The sequence below is a fragment of the Maylandia zebra genome, linkage group LG22 (assembly GCF_041146795.1).
Source record: "Maylandia zebra isolate NMK-2024a linkage group LG22, Mzebra_GT3a, whole genome shotgun sequence".
NCBI lineage: Eukaryota > Metazoa > Chordata > Actinopteri > Cichliformes > Cichlidae > Maylandia > Maylandia zebra.
Window position 1 is genome coordinate 517,501 of NC_135187.1, and position 15,000 is coordinate 532,500.

General features: G+C 38.8%; 1 protein-coding gene and 1 long non-coding RNA gene across 7 annotated transcripts in view; one reads left to right on the forward strand and one right to left on the reverse strand.

Moving 5' to 3' along the window:
* The window catches only part of LOC143414805 (uncharacterized), a 3,871-nt gene extending 1,121 nt beyond the window's left edge, over nt 1-2,750 (reverse strand). Inside the window, exons 1-3 of the long non-coding RNA XR_013095480.1 lie at nt 2,683-2,750; nt 1,597-1,659; nt 640-693 (exon numbers count right to left, since the gene is read on the reverse strand). This is a non-coding gene — a long non-coding RNA (uncharacterized LOC143414805). The remainder of the gene's footprint in view (nt 1-639; nt 694-1,596; nt 1,660-2,682) is intronic.
* Nucleotides 1-15,000, forward strand: part of LOC101475565 (semaphorin-6D) — a 114,684-nt gene that overhangs the window by 90,627 nt on the left and 9,057 nt on the right. The window lies entirely within an intron of this gene.

Sequence of the window (15,000 nt, forward strand, 5' to 3'; positions counted from 1 at the left end):
ACAAGCAGGATACTGGCCCTCGAGGACTGGAGTTTGACACCTGTGCTGTATGGTGTTATACAAATGCTGGAGGAACAATGAAATCATTAAACAGATTTACAGTCCCCTGCAAAAAATTTGGACAGTTAGGCCTAGTTCTTCTTTTTGAGTCACCTAAAGAGGTTTGATTTCCTTTGGGTTTGACTTCAAAGATAAATATCAGACCGCAGATTTTCCTATCAGGATTTCAGGTTTTTACATCTATACCTGATGAACAATTTAAAAGATCAAAGTTTGTTTAAACCCACCCATTTTTCATGCAAGCAAACATATTGAACAGAAAGAATTAACATTGAATAAAGTAAATAACACGTAATAGTTCACTGCATAATAATTGATGTCGGCCCTGAGAAAAAACAACAAAAAAACATATTGGTGAATCTTTAGTTTAAACAAACAATATCATCTAAGTTGATTGTCTGAGCCAGATGTAAATAACTGGAAATAAAAGCTGGTAAATCTCTTGTCTGATTCTCATTTTTAAAGTTGAACCTACACTAAATATTTTTGTCCACCTAAAAACCAAACCCCCCCCCCCCCCCCCAAAAAAAAAACCAATATCGCCATAACTCTTGAGGTGCACATGTGTTGTAAAAATACCTTTCACAGGAGTATCATTGTCTGACTCCATCATCCATGGTGTGACCAAAGAGCCTGTTTTTAAAAATAAATAAATGAATGAATAAGAAACTTCTCTCCAGACAGCTTAGACATTGACTATGTCTGCACTACTAATATCTCAAGTTACATAAAGGTAAACAAAATGAAACCGAAATCTATAAAGTTAATTTTACAAAGAAATCTTTACATGTTAACACCGACTGCTAGACTGATCTAGCACAGTTGATAACTTTTTTCGTTTTTGTTTTTTTTTTTAAATACTGGCGATGACTTTCCCACTGTAGTCATCAAATATGGCTGTCCAAGAACTTCTAATGCAGGGGTGTCAAACTCAAATACACAGTGGGCCAAAATTCAAAACTGGAACAAAGTTGCGGGCTAACATTAATATTTATTGAAATATATTTATTCCTCCAGATATAAGAATGAATCTTTTCTTATGGACTCAAACACGTTTTGCTGAAAAACTGAATATGGAACAAGCAAAGCTTAATACTAAACAATATATATATTAGCTGTATAATACCAGTAGGCCAGCTCTAATAGTAATTTGGTATGGCTTTGCGGGCCAAATGTAATTAGGTTGCGGGCCAAATTTGGCCCGCGGGCCAGAGTTTGACACCTATGTTCTAATGAGTCAAGTGGGAGCAATCTCAGTAAATGGATGAAAGAGCAAACAATTCAAATGTTAATTAGGTTTTGCAGAATGTGTGTGAGCCTCTAAATGCTGGATTTTGCTTGAAGATGCAGGTATTCTTAGACATCTAAAGATTCTGTGAGCTGAAAGGCTGTCACATATTTCTGGACGATATTGTTTACATTTTTCACTTACAAAATAAAAAAAACAAAAACAAACAAGAAACAAACTATTATTAGCACAAAATAGCAGGCATTTTTGAGAAGCACTTAAAGTGTAGTATAAAGTTTGTGAAATACCAGTTTTGGAGGGACACTTTTCAGGCTCCACTGTATGCTCTTTTTCATTCGAATTGGTGGTTCCTGGTAATAAAATAAAGAGTATTTTACATGATATGAGAGAGAAAGAGAAAAGTACTTCTTTTCTTTTGGCTACTCTCTTCAGGGGTCTCCGCAGCAAATCATCTGCCTCCATCTAACCCTTCCTCTGTATCAGTCTCACTCACACCAAGCACCCAAATTTATTTGCAGGGGGAGCAGCAGAAATGAGGGTGGACTCTAAACATTTTCTAAATCTCTGCGCCCCCCCACACCCCGAGCTAGCTGCTGCGAGGTATGCGATGCATTCTGGACAGTCTGCAATCTAAGGAGAAGGGAGGAGGAAAGGCCAATTTAAAGAGAATTGCAGTAGTCCAACCTGGAAGTCACGAATTAATAAGTTTTTCCAGGTCATTATAAGGAATATAGTGCTTAGCCTTAGAAATGAGGCGCCGCTGATGAAAACTAGACCTCACTACAGCAGACACTTACTTGTGAAATTGAAATGAGCTATCCAGTAATATGCCCAAATTACTGGCATACCAGGGAGGAGGGAAAAAAAGGATGGAGTGTCCAGGCTAGCATGTACATGGTCTGTAATTCTGGCCCTGAGACGGACGTGACGGACACTTCTTTCTCGCTTCAGTTTCTTGTGGAGATTAGGGAGGGGTAGGTAGGAGAAGCTGAAGGACGAATCCAGTTGTGGTAGATTAGTGCTGCCCACACTCCAGCAGTGGTCGGACCGAAACGAATGGTAAGAATGAAGATTTAAAAGTGTTTGCCTGTCATATGTAATCAGTGCACAACCACTAGATAAACAAACAACTAGAAAAGTAAAGATAAAATAAATAAATAAATAAACAAAAAAAACCAAAACAGTGCCAAGGTACGTAAGTGAAGGTAAAGGAAAAAGGGAGGGTAAAAAACAATGGCGAGACAGACACAACCGAGGATGGCAAGCCAAGCACACCGGCACCATTACCCCAGCCTATAGTGGCCTGAATTTGGAGAAAGATGAATGGTGATGATAGGCCTTCTTAATGTGATCTGTTAGCATGTGTTAGATACCTGATTCAAAGCTGCAACTGTCTGACTCCATGTTCTGCTTTTCTTGGGGTGTTGAAGATCCTGCTGGGACACACAGGGGGAAAAGTGTAAAGTATAGCCTGGATATTTAGAAACAATGGTCAGTATTTTGTCTGTAGATTCTCCAGTCAGCTGTTGGTTTCTTTTGGATGTTGATGATCCTTTGTAAATAAAAAGATGCTGCAATGAATTGCTGAATTTGGACATGGAATTAAAAATTCTTTGTTACTTGGCAAAGTTTAAAAAATTAATTAAACTTGAAACATTGATATTGAAATGATCTTTACTTAGAAAATGCAAAATTGCTTCATCAAAAGCATAAATCTAGTAATTTTAGACATTAACTCATTCACTGCCATTGACGTCTATAGACGTCAATTGAAAGCATACGTTGACTCATGGCTGGCAGTGAATGAGTTAAGTGTTTATCAAGTGTGCCATAATCAAAATTGGTTTTAAATGGAAAGTTTGAACTATAAAATTCATATATAACGGAATGACATTGAATTGTAAAATTGAATCATTAACTTGTGAATCAAATTGTTTCAGTATGTTGGCAGTGAAAAACAGCAGTGTTTGTAACCCACCTCCTGGTGAACAAAAAGATGAGTCCCCCTCTGTGTCAGAGACCTCGCTATCAGGACAATCAAGTACTTTCTCTGAAAAATAGGCATAAAAAAGCATTAAAGACAATGACTAAGAATTTACTTTGAAATAAATCACCAGTATTGCCTAATGTTTTTACCATTTGGATCTATTTGGATTTGATCCATGTTCATGCCTTTGTAGTCTGACAGACGGCCTTGTTCCATGGCAATCAGGATTTTGCTGACCTTGGCCAACTGCAGAGTCCCCTCAGGTAGCCTGTAATACTCTCTATGAACTCTTATGTCATGTCCAAGAAAATTTGCAAGTGTATCCATTTCGTTGTCCCTTAAATTTAAAACTGTGGAGAGTGTGGCAACCTGTTTTCTTAGCTTTGTGGAGGACAGAGTTTCTGGATGTTCAGCTCCACAGGCCCTTGCGATCTCTCTAATGGCATCTGATCCTCTTAGGTGAGTCTCTGCCTCAGGCCTTGAAAAGAAAAAGGGGTTCTCATCTGGCACACCACAGACCCGGCGATGAGCAACCAAGATTTCCATGGATGAAAGCATGTCTGGAGTTAGAAGGATGGGAACTTTGCGGTTTCTCTTGCCTCTAATTTCGATCCGTTGAAAGTGCAGGCAGAGCTTTTGCTCGAACTCAGAAAGACCGGTCACAACATCTGACTGAACTCCTGACGTGTCTCTAAGTGTGAATGCACTTAATGGCATCCTTGAAACTTCCCCCTCTCTTCTGCGGTTAAACAGAATGAGCTCACACAGAGTTATCTTAGCTAGCTTGGACCAGTTTTTCTTGTCCGGGTTGTTTCTCACTTCGTTCTGGTATTCTTCTCTGCACTGATCCAGATACATGTGCATCTTTTTCACATCTTCTGTGAAAGGAAGAAGCTGCGGTGTGTTCCATTTATTTTCACTCAGAGTTTGCAGGGCAAGTGATGAAATGCACGCATCCCACTTCTTTTCCAGAAGACTTCTCGTCCTCTTTATGTTTTCAAGAAACTGCTCATCAACATGCTCTGACATCTGTGCCTCACACTCCAGAATATCAGCAATCTTTTTCAAGCTATGACCAAGTTTGAGAGCCAAAGACGGAGTTTTGTAAGTGTTGGTGTCATTATCAAAACCACACACATTTTTTACCATTTCCACAACCACATTGAAGTTGGAGGGTTTAAAAAAGTCCTCCATTCTTTGAAGTTGACCCACTTTTCTTGAAAATCTAACCAGTCTTCCCATCTCTCTCATTTTCTGTCTAATGTATTCATGTTTCGACTTGTCGTGGCCATGCTTAGCGTAAAGCTGCTCTCCAAGCTTTATGATTGTTTTCTCCTCTTTTATAACTTGTGAGATCTCATCCTGATGCATCACATTTATTAGTTCCCAAATTTTATGGCTCACGCCTTCTGGTGCAGGCTGTGCGAAGGCACAGATGGACTGAATTCTACTTCTGCCTGGCTTCTGTTTACTGCACTTTTGTGAGAGTCTGCATCGTGACATGTGTCTCCATAATGCTTTCCTTTTGAGTAGTGCCTGACACTGAATACAGTGCATGTAGTCAGATGCATTCACTGGTTTGGAAGCCTGCTGACTTGGGATCAGGGTACCACTTCCTGATTTAAGGACCTCATTATTATGAGCACGATCTCCTTTATTTCTGATGAGATCGAAATGCAGTTTTCTTTCTTTTGATTTCAAAGGGTAGCTTATGGCTTTTGCAACCGCTGTTTCAGAACTGTGTTTCCGCACCAAGTGCCTTGCCATTTTATGGCAACTAATCGGACAATAACGACAATAATGCTTCTTACTGTAAATTCTTCCACCATCCTCCTTTTTCTGCAGCTTCATGACAGACACCTTACCTGTTTTAGTGTCCTTCTCATTCTCTGTGCTCCTGGAGTCTGTGTCTGAGCAAGTAATCGTCCGTTTGGCTCTTTTGGTGTCCTTCTCATTCTCTGTGCTCCTGGAATCTTTGTCTGAGCAAGTAATCGTCCGTTTGGCTCTTTTCGAAGTCCTGTGAGGTTTTCTTTTCTTTCTTTTCTTTTTCATTGGGCGCTGAGCAGGAACATCAACAGATCCTTCAGAACTGCTTTCCTCCATCAGCTCCTTTGGTGGGACAAATTCATCCTCAGTCCATTCGACGCAACTTGAAAGGATCTCCAATTCATCCGACACCCTGGAGAGCTGATCAAGGTAGTCTTGTGTCAGCTGGAAAATATACAATAAAAACCCCACATTGTTCAAATTTTTTGCAGTAGTTTAGGTACAAACAATTAATAGGACCAAATTTCATGTTTGTGCAGCAGTGGCAATTAAAAAAAAAAAATCTTTGAAAATCAAATTCAACATGTCTTTATTCACAATTTAAAATTAAACAATGGCATTTGTAGAAGTCCACAGAAATGACTAAAATGTAAGTTACTTTTCAACTCAAACCCAGGCCAACAATTATTTGACCTTGTATTCTAAGTGTTAAACTTTAAAGCACAACAAAAACAAGGATGTTCAAGTATCAATATAGCATTAACACTCCTGAGTATTTCATGCACTAAGCATTATATCTAAGAAAAGTAAAGCTAATCCTGGTGGTGTATAGATGATATCATGAAGCAAACTTACAAAGATGCTGTCTGTTCTCTCCAGGGGGGGAACCTCAGGATCTTCTAGCACAGGAGGTGGTTCACCAGTAACTGTCATTACATTGCTGTCAGAATCTGAGCTGTTTTCCTGCAGTGAGACAAACAAAACAGGTTACTTTGAGCTCAGAAAAAAAAAAGCCTTTACTAACTTCACATTAGTTTAAAAATGTACTTTCTACTTAAAGTCTGCTACAGTCTTACTGTTTGATTTGCAATATTAAGGCTCTGTAACAGTTTTGATTAGATCCAGTGTTTGATTCTTTCGTTATCTTCTCATTTAGAGACAGCAAAAACCAAAGACCAATTCTTTTTTGTTAACAATTACATTTACAATCAAAACCTTACTTCATTTATCTGCCATACAAATTAAGTTTTTGAATCAAATGTGTTTAAAAATGACTCAAGTAAAAAAAAAATTTTATTTCTAAGACATTTACTTTACACAGTGTTGTCCAACCCTTGTTCTTGAAAGCTACTGCATTGTTATTTTCCAGCTAACCATTAGTTAAAAACAGTGATGGTAAATGGCACTAAAGGTGGACCCATGTCAAATATCTTGAAGTCTGTGATCACAAAACTAATATGCAGTGTGTCTTGTTTGAAACTCAAACTGTGGCAAACGGTTCCTTATAATCTATCAAGGGCTTCCTCTCTGGAGTTAAGTTTCAAGAAAGCTGAAGAAGAAAAGCTTTTCTTCTTCTAAAAATGAATGAAACCCCATGCCACTTAATGCCTTCTTTTGAAATGTGAAAAACTGCCTAAAAAAAAAAAAATTTAAAAAAAATTTAAAAAAAATTTAAAAAAAAAAAAAAAAAAAAAAAAGGTACAGCAGCATGAAGGCAAGGAGGCATAAATTACAACCATCCAAGTGGGGAGTAGACCCTAATCTAGCATTACTTAACAAGTTGAGTTTAAGTGCAACATCATATTTGTTGCTTCTACCATTTCTAGACTCAAGTTTGACATCTACAGTCAAACACAGCTTACAGACTATCAGATGTGAATTACTGTAATGGTTCTCCCATGGATAATTGTGAACATGACCCCTGATCTCCACATTTGCGGAGGATTTAACTCTTTAACTTTGCAATCCCATAACCAAGCATAATTTGGAAATGCATACCATTTTAAATTAAAACATTCACAGAAATGGATGCTTGTGAGCTTTAATAATAATAATAATAATAATAAAAAAGAAAGACCAGAAGGAGACCAACACTTTGTTAAAAACCCACACTTTGACTCACAACCTACATGTCCTTCTACCGGAGCAAAAACATGCTACTGCTCTGATGACCTGCACTGGGCAGCAAATTAGCAGTTGTGTATGGAAATATGGGAAAGAGGCGAGGGCCATGCAAAACTGTACGCAGCTTTAAATAAAAATTATAAAAAAAAATTAAAATATAAAAAAAAAAAAAAAGCATTTTCTTCACACATGAACACATGTTAAAGCCTCACTAAACAGAATGCAGGCCTCTGGATTGAGATCAGCTTTAAATCAAGCAAGCACCGCTCCAAACAGAACAAATGATAAAATAATGTAAACTGCAGCTACACTTACACTAGACTAGTGCAAAATAAGCTTGTATCACTTTCTCAACATGAAGCTAAACCTACAACTGATCTATGGCGTTATTTTTGTGCCACCAATTTGAGCGCACGAAATTAAAAAAAAAAAAAAAAAAGCCTTGCAAGTCCAAGTGTTGCATTTTGAGGAGAAATTTATTTTGAGTGAAGAAAAGCTAAATTCGAGCAAACAAAACCCAAATGAGGCAGTGGCGGAGGAACGCAAAGTGGCAGAGTTTGAAATATTACTCTCTCTGGTTTAGCTTTTCTTTGCTCACAATAAATTTCTCCTCAAAATGCAACACTTGTACTTGCAAAAAATGTTTACGTGCACTCAAATTGTTTTTACATGCGATCAGAATAGTAGCACAAAAATAACGACATACTGATCAAGCGAATTTTCTGTTGATTCAGAACACTAACCGGTCATGTGGTCTTTGGCTCACAATATAATGCATCCAAAAAAACAGTTGCATGAGCAGATTTACATTACCTGTTGGGCATTGATGTACTTAGTGTACTTCTCTGAGCACTTTTCATGATGATCCCTCAGGTGATCCAAACGTTTTTTGAATCTGGATAGTGTACCAGTTAGACATGAGAAAATTACATTAAATATACATGCATGCAGAGGTATCACTGTAAAAGCCATACATACTGTATTTCTGAAAAAGCACAAGTTCTCAGCAATAATAAACTTTACTGAGATGATTAAACTGGTTTTTTTTAACAGTTTCTATTTACATGTATGTTCTCTCCCTAAATCCACAGCTGTGTTGTTGTAAGCAGTTATCCTGTAGGTGCACAGTTCTATCCCCCCACAGCAAGTGACCCTCTCCTTAACTCATATTTAAATATTCATGGCAGGCTCCCCACACAGGTGCATGCACCACACAAATCGTCAAGCATGTCAGCTTAGAAGAAAACAGTTTCTACAGAGCCGCAGCTCTTTGCTCTGCCGACTTGCACGGATCCAAACAGGATCTGTAGCTGCGTGCACGTTCCACGCATGGAAAACCCATGGTTCTGTCCATGTTACACACCAGGCATGTGCGTTTTGTTTACCTCTCTAACTGAGCCCAGACAGATGACTTAACTAATTTTACATATGTGCATACTAATTCTGAAGACGCTGCCATTAAAGACTGCTGTGGTCCAGATCATCTAAAAAGGTCCACAGTGCCGGCCATTTACCAAACTAGAGAACAGAAGCAGCTGTTTTGTTTCAATAAAACTGCTGAGATGGCAGTGGGTTGAGCAGACTCCATGTTTCTACACAAATGTAGTTTTACTAGGCCTCATGCACCTGACCTTGGTCTCCAGGCACAGTGTGATGTTAAACAAATAGATAACTATATGGATTCAAAACAAACAGGAACTAATCAGAATTACTCAGAAGACAAGCTATACAGAATCACTGCAACTGAACGTGAATGTTAAACATGCTGACCATGTTAAAAAATAAATAAATATTTGTATTCACAGCTTCCATCCACTTTTGCTATGGCATTATTTTTGTGCCACTATTCTGAGCGCAAGTAAAAACAATTTGCAAGTACTGCATTTTGAAGAGAAAATCATTTCGAGCAAACAAAATTCGTTGCTGCGTGCAAAAAATGTATTTCAGTGTTTGCTATTATCCATATACACACACACACAATAACAGCCCCATGAGTCTAACCCCCAGCTCATGAGTCTGCCTGTCAAGTTCAGTGTCCTGTCTGGTTCTCTGTGTCTGTTAGTTTCCTGTTTTATTCTGAAAGTTCATGTCTCATGTCAGTGTGTTCAGTTTTACCTCTCCCCTGTTTCGTTAGCCTAATTGCTCCCAGCTGTGTCTCCCCTCTGTGCTCTGTTCAGGTCCCTGCGTTTTTGTTGCAAAACAGTCTGTGTGTTTCCGGTTTTACTTTGTAGGTCTGCCTCTCATCATGTCCATTAGTAACAGCTGTGTCCACCCCTGCATGTCATCTCCTCATTACCTAGTGTGTAGGCTTCTGTTCATCGTCGGATCGTCTGTGTTTCTCGGTGTAACTACGGCTCGCTGCATTCTCAGCCCACGTTTCATGCTTAGGTTTGTCATTTAGTTTTTCCAGTCTAGGTTTTTTCAGTCATTTGTCTTTTCTCACTGCCTGTTCGGTCGCTCCTCTTCTGTAAATAAATCATCACTCTCATCACCAGTCCGCTGCCTGCATTTTGGGTCCTTTTTCTCCTACACCACACGGCTCACCCCGCCAGCCGTGACAATACCGTTACAAAAACAAACAAACATAAAAATGAAAAATCACTATCAGCCGATGGCCAGTTCAGCTGTGCGGTCAGCTGGTGGGTAACAGGCATGTCCGAAAACGTTAGAACACAATGCAAATATGTGGTGTCTCTCTAAATCAAGCACATATTTGAAGTTTACACAGCAACATTCTAGCCTTAAAATATCTTAAAAGTTTATTTTGTGATCGAAAGAGAGTGATATATCTAACTCTGCCACTCTGCATTCCTCTTCCACTGCCTCGTTTGAGTTTTGGACTAAACGCATTCTGTGGCACAAATATAACGCTGTACAGAAAGAGTTGAACGCACATGGGCAGAGATGTTGAGAGCGCGAGCGACACACTGCGAGCGGGTCCACAGAGATCTTAGCAAGAGCAAATGCAAAAACTGAGCGAGAGGGGCTGTTATTGTGTGTGTATATGGATAATAGCAAACACTGAAATACATTTTTTGCACGCAGCAACGAATTTTGTTTGCTGGAATTTAGCTTTTCTTCGCTCAAAATAAATTTCTCTTCAAAATGCAACACTTGTACTTGGAAAATCTTTTGACGTGCGCTCAAAATAGTGGCACAAAAATAACGCCATATTTCGCCAACTCCACCTCTGAATACCTGATCATCTCAATAAGACTTTAGGCTTTTAAAGTTAGTTCCAATGTAAAATAGGTCAAATTAAGCACACAGTAAATAGACAACCAAACGAGTGTCAATGAGCCATCGTCATCCCTCAGTAAGCCTTAGGCCGCAGAGCTAATTAACTAGCCTAGCTAGCTAACCTCACACCACCTACGGAAAAAAATCGTATAGTTAAGAAATTTAACTCATAAACAGCTTTCTGGAACGTCCATGCATCTATTGAGAACAGGAGTAATAAAGTTTTGAGTGGACTTACCTGCTTTCCATCGAGTAATCGCTGTCCTTGCACAAATTGATTTTTCCGTCTAACATCGCTACACGTGCTGAAATGAGTGTCTGCAGGGGTGGAGCTAAACTGATGGGTAACGTGGGGACCGCAAAATTCAGGAAAGGTGTAACCTTTGCAAACAAGATTCTCTCCACCTGCTGAGGCACACACTTTATTGGGGGATGGGCATGGTCATCATGGGGACCAGAAAAGTCTGGAAATGTCAGCTTACTCTCATCTGCACACATTTGTTTCATGTAGGCTTGCTTTTGTTTCGCAGTTGATTGTCTTTGTGTATTTTAAATTTTATTTGTCAATCAAAACAAATTATTAAAAAACAAATCCAAAAAAGGAAAATGGATCACTTATTTTTAAAACAGCAGTTTAAGCACAGGAATATTGGAGCGATTGTGGCTCAAGAGTTGGCAGTTTGTCTTGTGATCGGAAGGTTGCCGGTTTGAGCCCCAGTTCGGACAGTCCTGGTCGTTGTGTCCTTGGGCAAGACACTTCACCTACCATGGCGCGATATGGCAGCCTCGCTTCTGTCAGTCTGCCCCAGGGCAGCTGTGGCTACAACTGTAGCTTGCCTCCACCAGTGTGTGAATGTGAGAGTGACTGAATAGTGGTATTGTAAAGCGCTTTGAGGGTCTCGAAAAGCGCTATATAAATGCAATCCATTATTATTACATGTAGTTCGTCAGCAATTACCAGGCTTTTTAGATGCTAATCGAAATAGAACAGATTTTAGTCTGGGTTTAAACTAGAGATGGACCGATCCAATATTACGTATCGGTATCGGTCCAATACTGACGTAAATTACTGGATCGGATATCGGAGAGAAATAAAAAATGTAATCCGATCCATTAAATATCAAAAAAGCACCTCACAAAACTTGCGACATGGGGTAACTCGGCTCATAACCGTAGCACGTTGGAGCAGTGTGCTCACGTGATAGAGCGGCTGTGTGTATTTGTAGCCTCGCTACCAAACCTGCATTTCATCTCTGAGGAAGTGATCCCAGAGAGAAGTAAAGCAAGTGTGTAAGTTCATCTCTGAATGTTTGTAAAGCATTCCCACGTTGGCAGTCTCCAACCGATTTATGGAGACTGCCTCTATCTCTCCCTCTCTCTCCTGCTCCTACTTCAATCGTGAAACTGCTTAATGATCAGCTGATCGGCTTTTCTGTCGCAAGTTCGTCTCTCTTGTTTGTTTTTGGCCCACTTCGCGCCAGAAAGGGGAAACCAGCGGCTGAACAACAGCAGCACGTTTAAGCTTGATAATCTTTTGTTAGAATTTATTTAATATAACTTTCTACACCAGGATCTTTTTCTACGCAGCTGACGGCTGGTAACTGTGCAGGGGCAGATCTAGCAAAGTGTAGCCAGGGGGGCCGATCGGGCATGAACAGTGAAAAGGGGGCACAAAGACATACTTTTCTTTCTTATTCTCATTTAAAATGTCTAGCTTTTAATAAATAATTATCCGAATATTACGCACAAAATTTTAATATTTTAATATCATCCATCCATCCAGCCATCTTCATCCGCTTTATCCGAGGCCGGGTCGCGGGGGTAACTGTTAAGTCTAATATACCCTAGTAAGCTATACTACTTTTTCCTTTGGGAAGGTACCATCTATGCAGTCTGCAATTCTGTTGAAGAAAGATGTTGAATCTATATAATTATTCTTTAAAAATAATTCATTTCTGTGCATTTTTTTTCACACTGCATCAAATTAAAGTTGATTACGTCGATTAAGCATCATGAGGTGGAGGGTGGGGGGTGTTTCCCTATTTTTTTTTTGCTGGGAGTTTGCAACCCTATTAGTTAGGTTGCTTAATATTTCTGCTAAGTACTCTTTAAAATATCAGAATAGGGAGGATGGAGTAGGTTTAAGTTTATTAGATTGATCAGTGTTGCTGAACTATGAAATATTTTGGGTGCAGTGTATTCTTTACATACAGGTGTAACAGAATAGCTTTAGTGTTGTTGTTTATTTAAACTTGAGTTTGAACTTACACAAAATGCAGCAATATATTAAGAAAACAGTTTTATTGATTAAAAAACACTATCGGATTCATATCGGTATCGGCAGATATCCAAATTTATGATATCGGTATCGGTATCGGACATAAAAAAGTGGTATCGTGCCATCTCTAGTTTAAACCACGTCATAGTACTGAAACGGCTTTGCGCAGAGTTTAAATGACCTTTTAATTGCGGATTTAGGGAGCCCTGTGTTCTTGGTTTTACTGAATTTGTCTTCAGCCTTTGATGTGGTGGACCACAGCATTCTGCTAACAAGACTAGAATGTTTAGTAGGCATTAAAGGAAGCGCGCTTGAATGGTTTAAATTGTATCTTTTGGATAGTTCCTTTTCTGTTGCGATGAGGAGCTACTCTTCTTCTGTTACCCCTTTTCATTGTGGTGTGCCCCAGGCGTCTGTTCTGGGCCCTATGTTGGTCTCATTGTACATTCCAACCGTGGGCTCTATATTTGACAAATATAACATTTCTTTTCATTTTTATGCTGATGATATTCAAATCTATTTTTATCTGACTGACGATACTCCATCTTCACTACGCTGCTTTCTTGATTGTATGAGGGAGGTCAAAGGCTGGTTATAGAGTAACTCCCTTTTTCTAAATAAAAAGATAACAGAAATAATTGTCTTTGATAGCCACATCCCTCGGGGAGAATTAGCCGATATATTTGGGCCCTTTGCTACCTCTCTCTGATACAGTACGTAACTTAGGTGTTCTTATGGACAGTTCCTTTAAACTTGATAAACAAGTGTCCTCTTTAGTACAGTCTAGCTTTTACCAACTACGACAAATCTTGCAAAACTTATCCATACCTTTGTTACTTCAAGATTAGACTATTGCAACTCCCTTTACCTGGGCCTCCAATCTGCCCTTCTTCAAAAACTACAACTTTTCCAAAATGCAGTGGCACGCCTTTTAACTGGTACTAGGTTTGATTCTATTACCCCAAACCTTGCTGACCTACATTGGCTGCCCACTAAATATTGGATTGTTTTTAAGATTTTATTGCTTCAAAATGATAAATAATATTGCGCCTTGCTATTTAACTGAACTTCTCCGCCTGTATACACCTAGGAGAGCAATTCTATCATCGAGTCAAATGCTCTTGGTGCAACCTAGGTCCTGGCTGAAAACCAGAGGTGATCATGCCTTTGACATTGCTGCACCTAACCTCTGGAACAGTCTTCCAGCTGATATTTGCACATCGGAATCTATTCAATCTTTTAAAATACAATTGATACACTGTACTTTTATTGCATCTGTATGTAGTTTTAACCTACTGTGTTACAGGGTTTTTTACAACAGGAGTGAAATATTTCTTTTAACATAGTACTGCCGGGTTAATTAGCACTTTTTTCTGGGAAGTGTATTTATACTCAGCTATCGTACCCATATGTAATAAATTTTATTTCATATTTTACTCTTGAGAAGCACTTTGGTGTACCTCTGGTCTTTAAATGTGCAATATAAATTGTAAAGTATTGATTGATTGATTGATTGATTGATTCATTCATTCATTCATTCATTCATTCATATAATTTTTTTAAATGAAATACCCCACAGTCCACCTTTGAATGCAACCTTGAGTTTTTCCCCCCTTACTTTTAAAGGTATTACCTCTTTAACTTTATCTTTATTGTATTAATAAGCTAAAGACAGTAGACATATAAAGGAAAATTACTTCTATGTAGGGCTGGGCTATATGGCCTAAAATCCATATTGCGGTATAATTTGAAGCATGTGCGGTAACAATATATATGGCGATATATTCTTTTCTTCTGTATAATGTATTTTCCACACTATAAGGCTCACTTAAAATCCTTTAATTTTCTCAAAAATCGACAGTGCGTCTTATGTATGAATTCTGGTTGTGCTTACTGACCTTGAACAGATTTTATGTGCTACACGGCCCTCAAAAATCTGTCACAAAATGATTTGGTACGACTTGGGTAAGCTATGAAGCTGCACCGCTTGATGGATTGTCGGAGCATTACGGCTGCCATAGTCAGGAGCTTTGCGGAGTAATCTGGGTCCTAAACTCTGTCTTCTTCAGGTCACAAAGGCAAACGAACGCTGCAGCATCACTGAGAGTTAAAACTGTCTAAATTCTTTCATCTTTAATCAAATGATCAGTCTGGCTGATTTACCAGGTGTAACAACTAAGTTTAACATCCAGGCATCCATAAAAAAAGAATTTATTAAATTTAACAGAGTTAGAAGTTAACAGGAAGTTAGCTCGCTAGTTTCCACCTAAACATGATATAGCATGTTCTGACTGA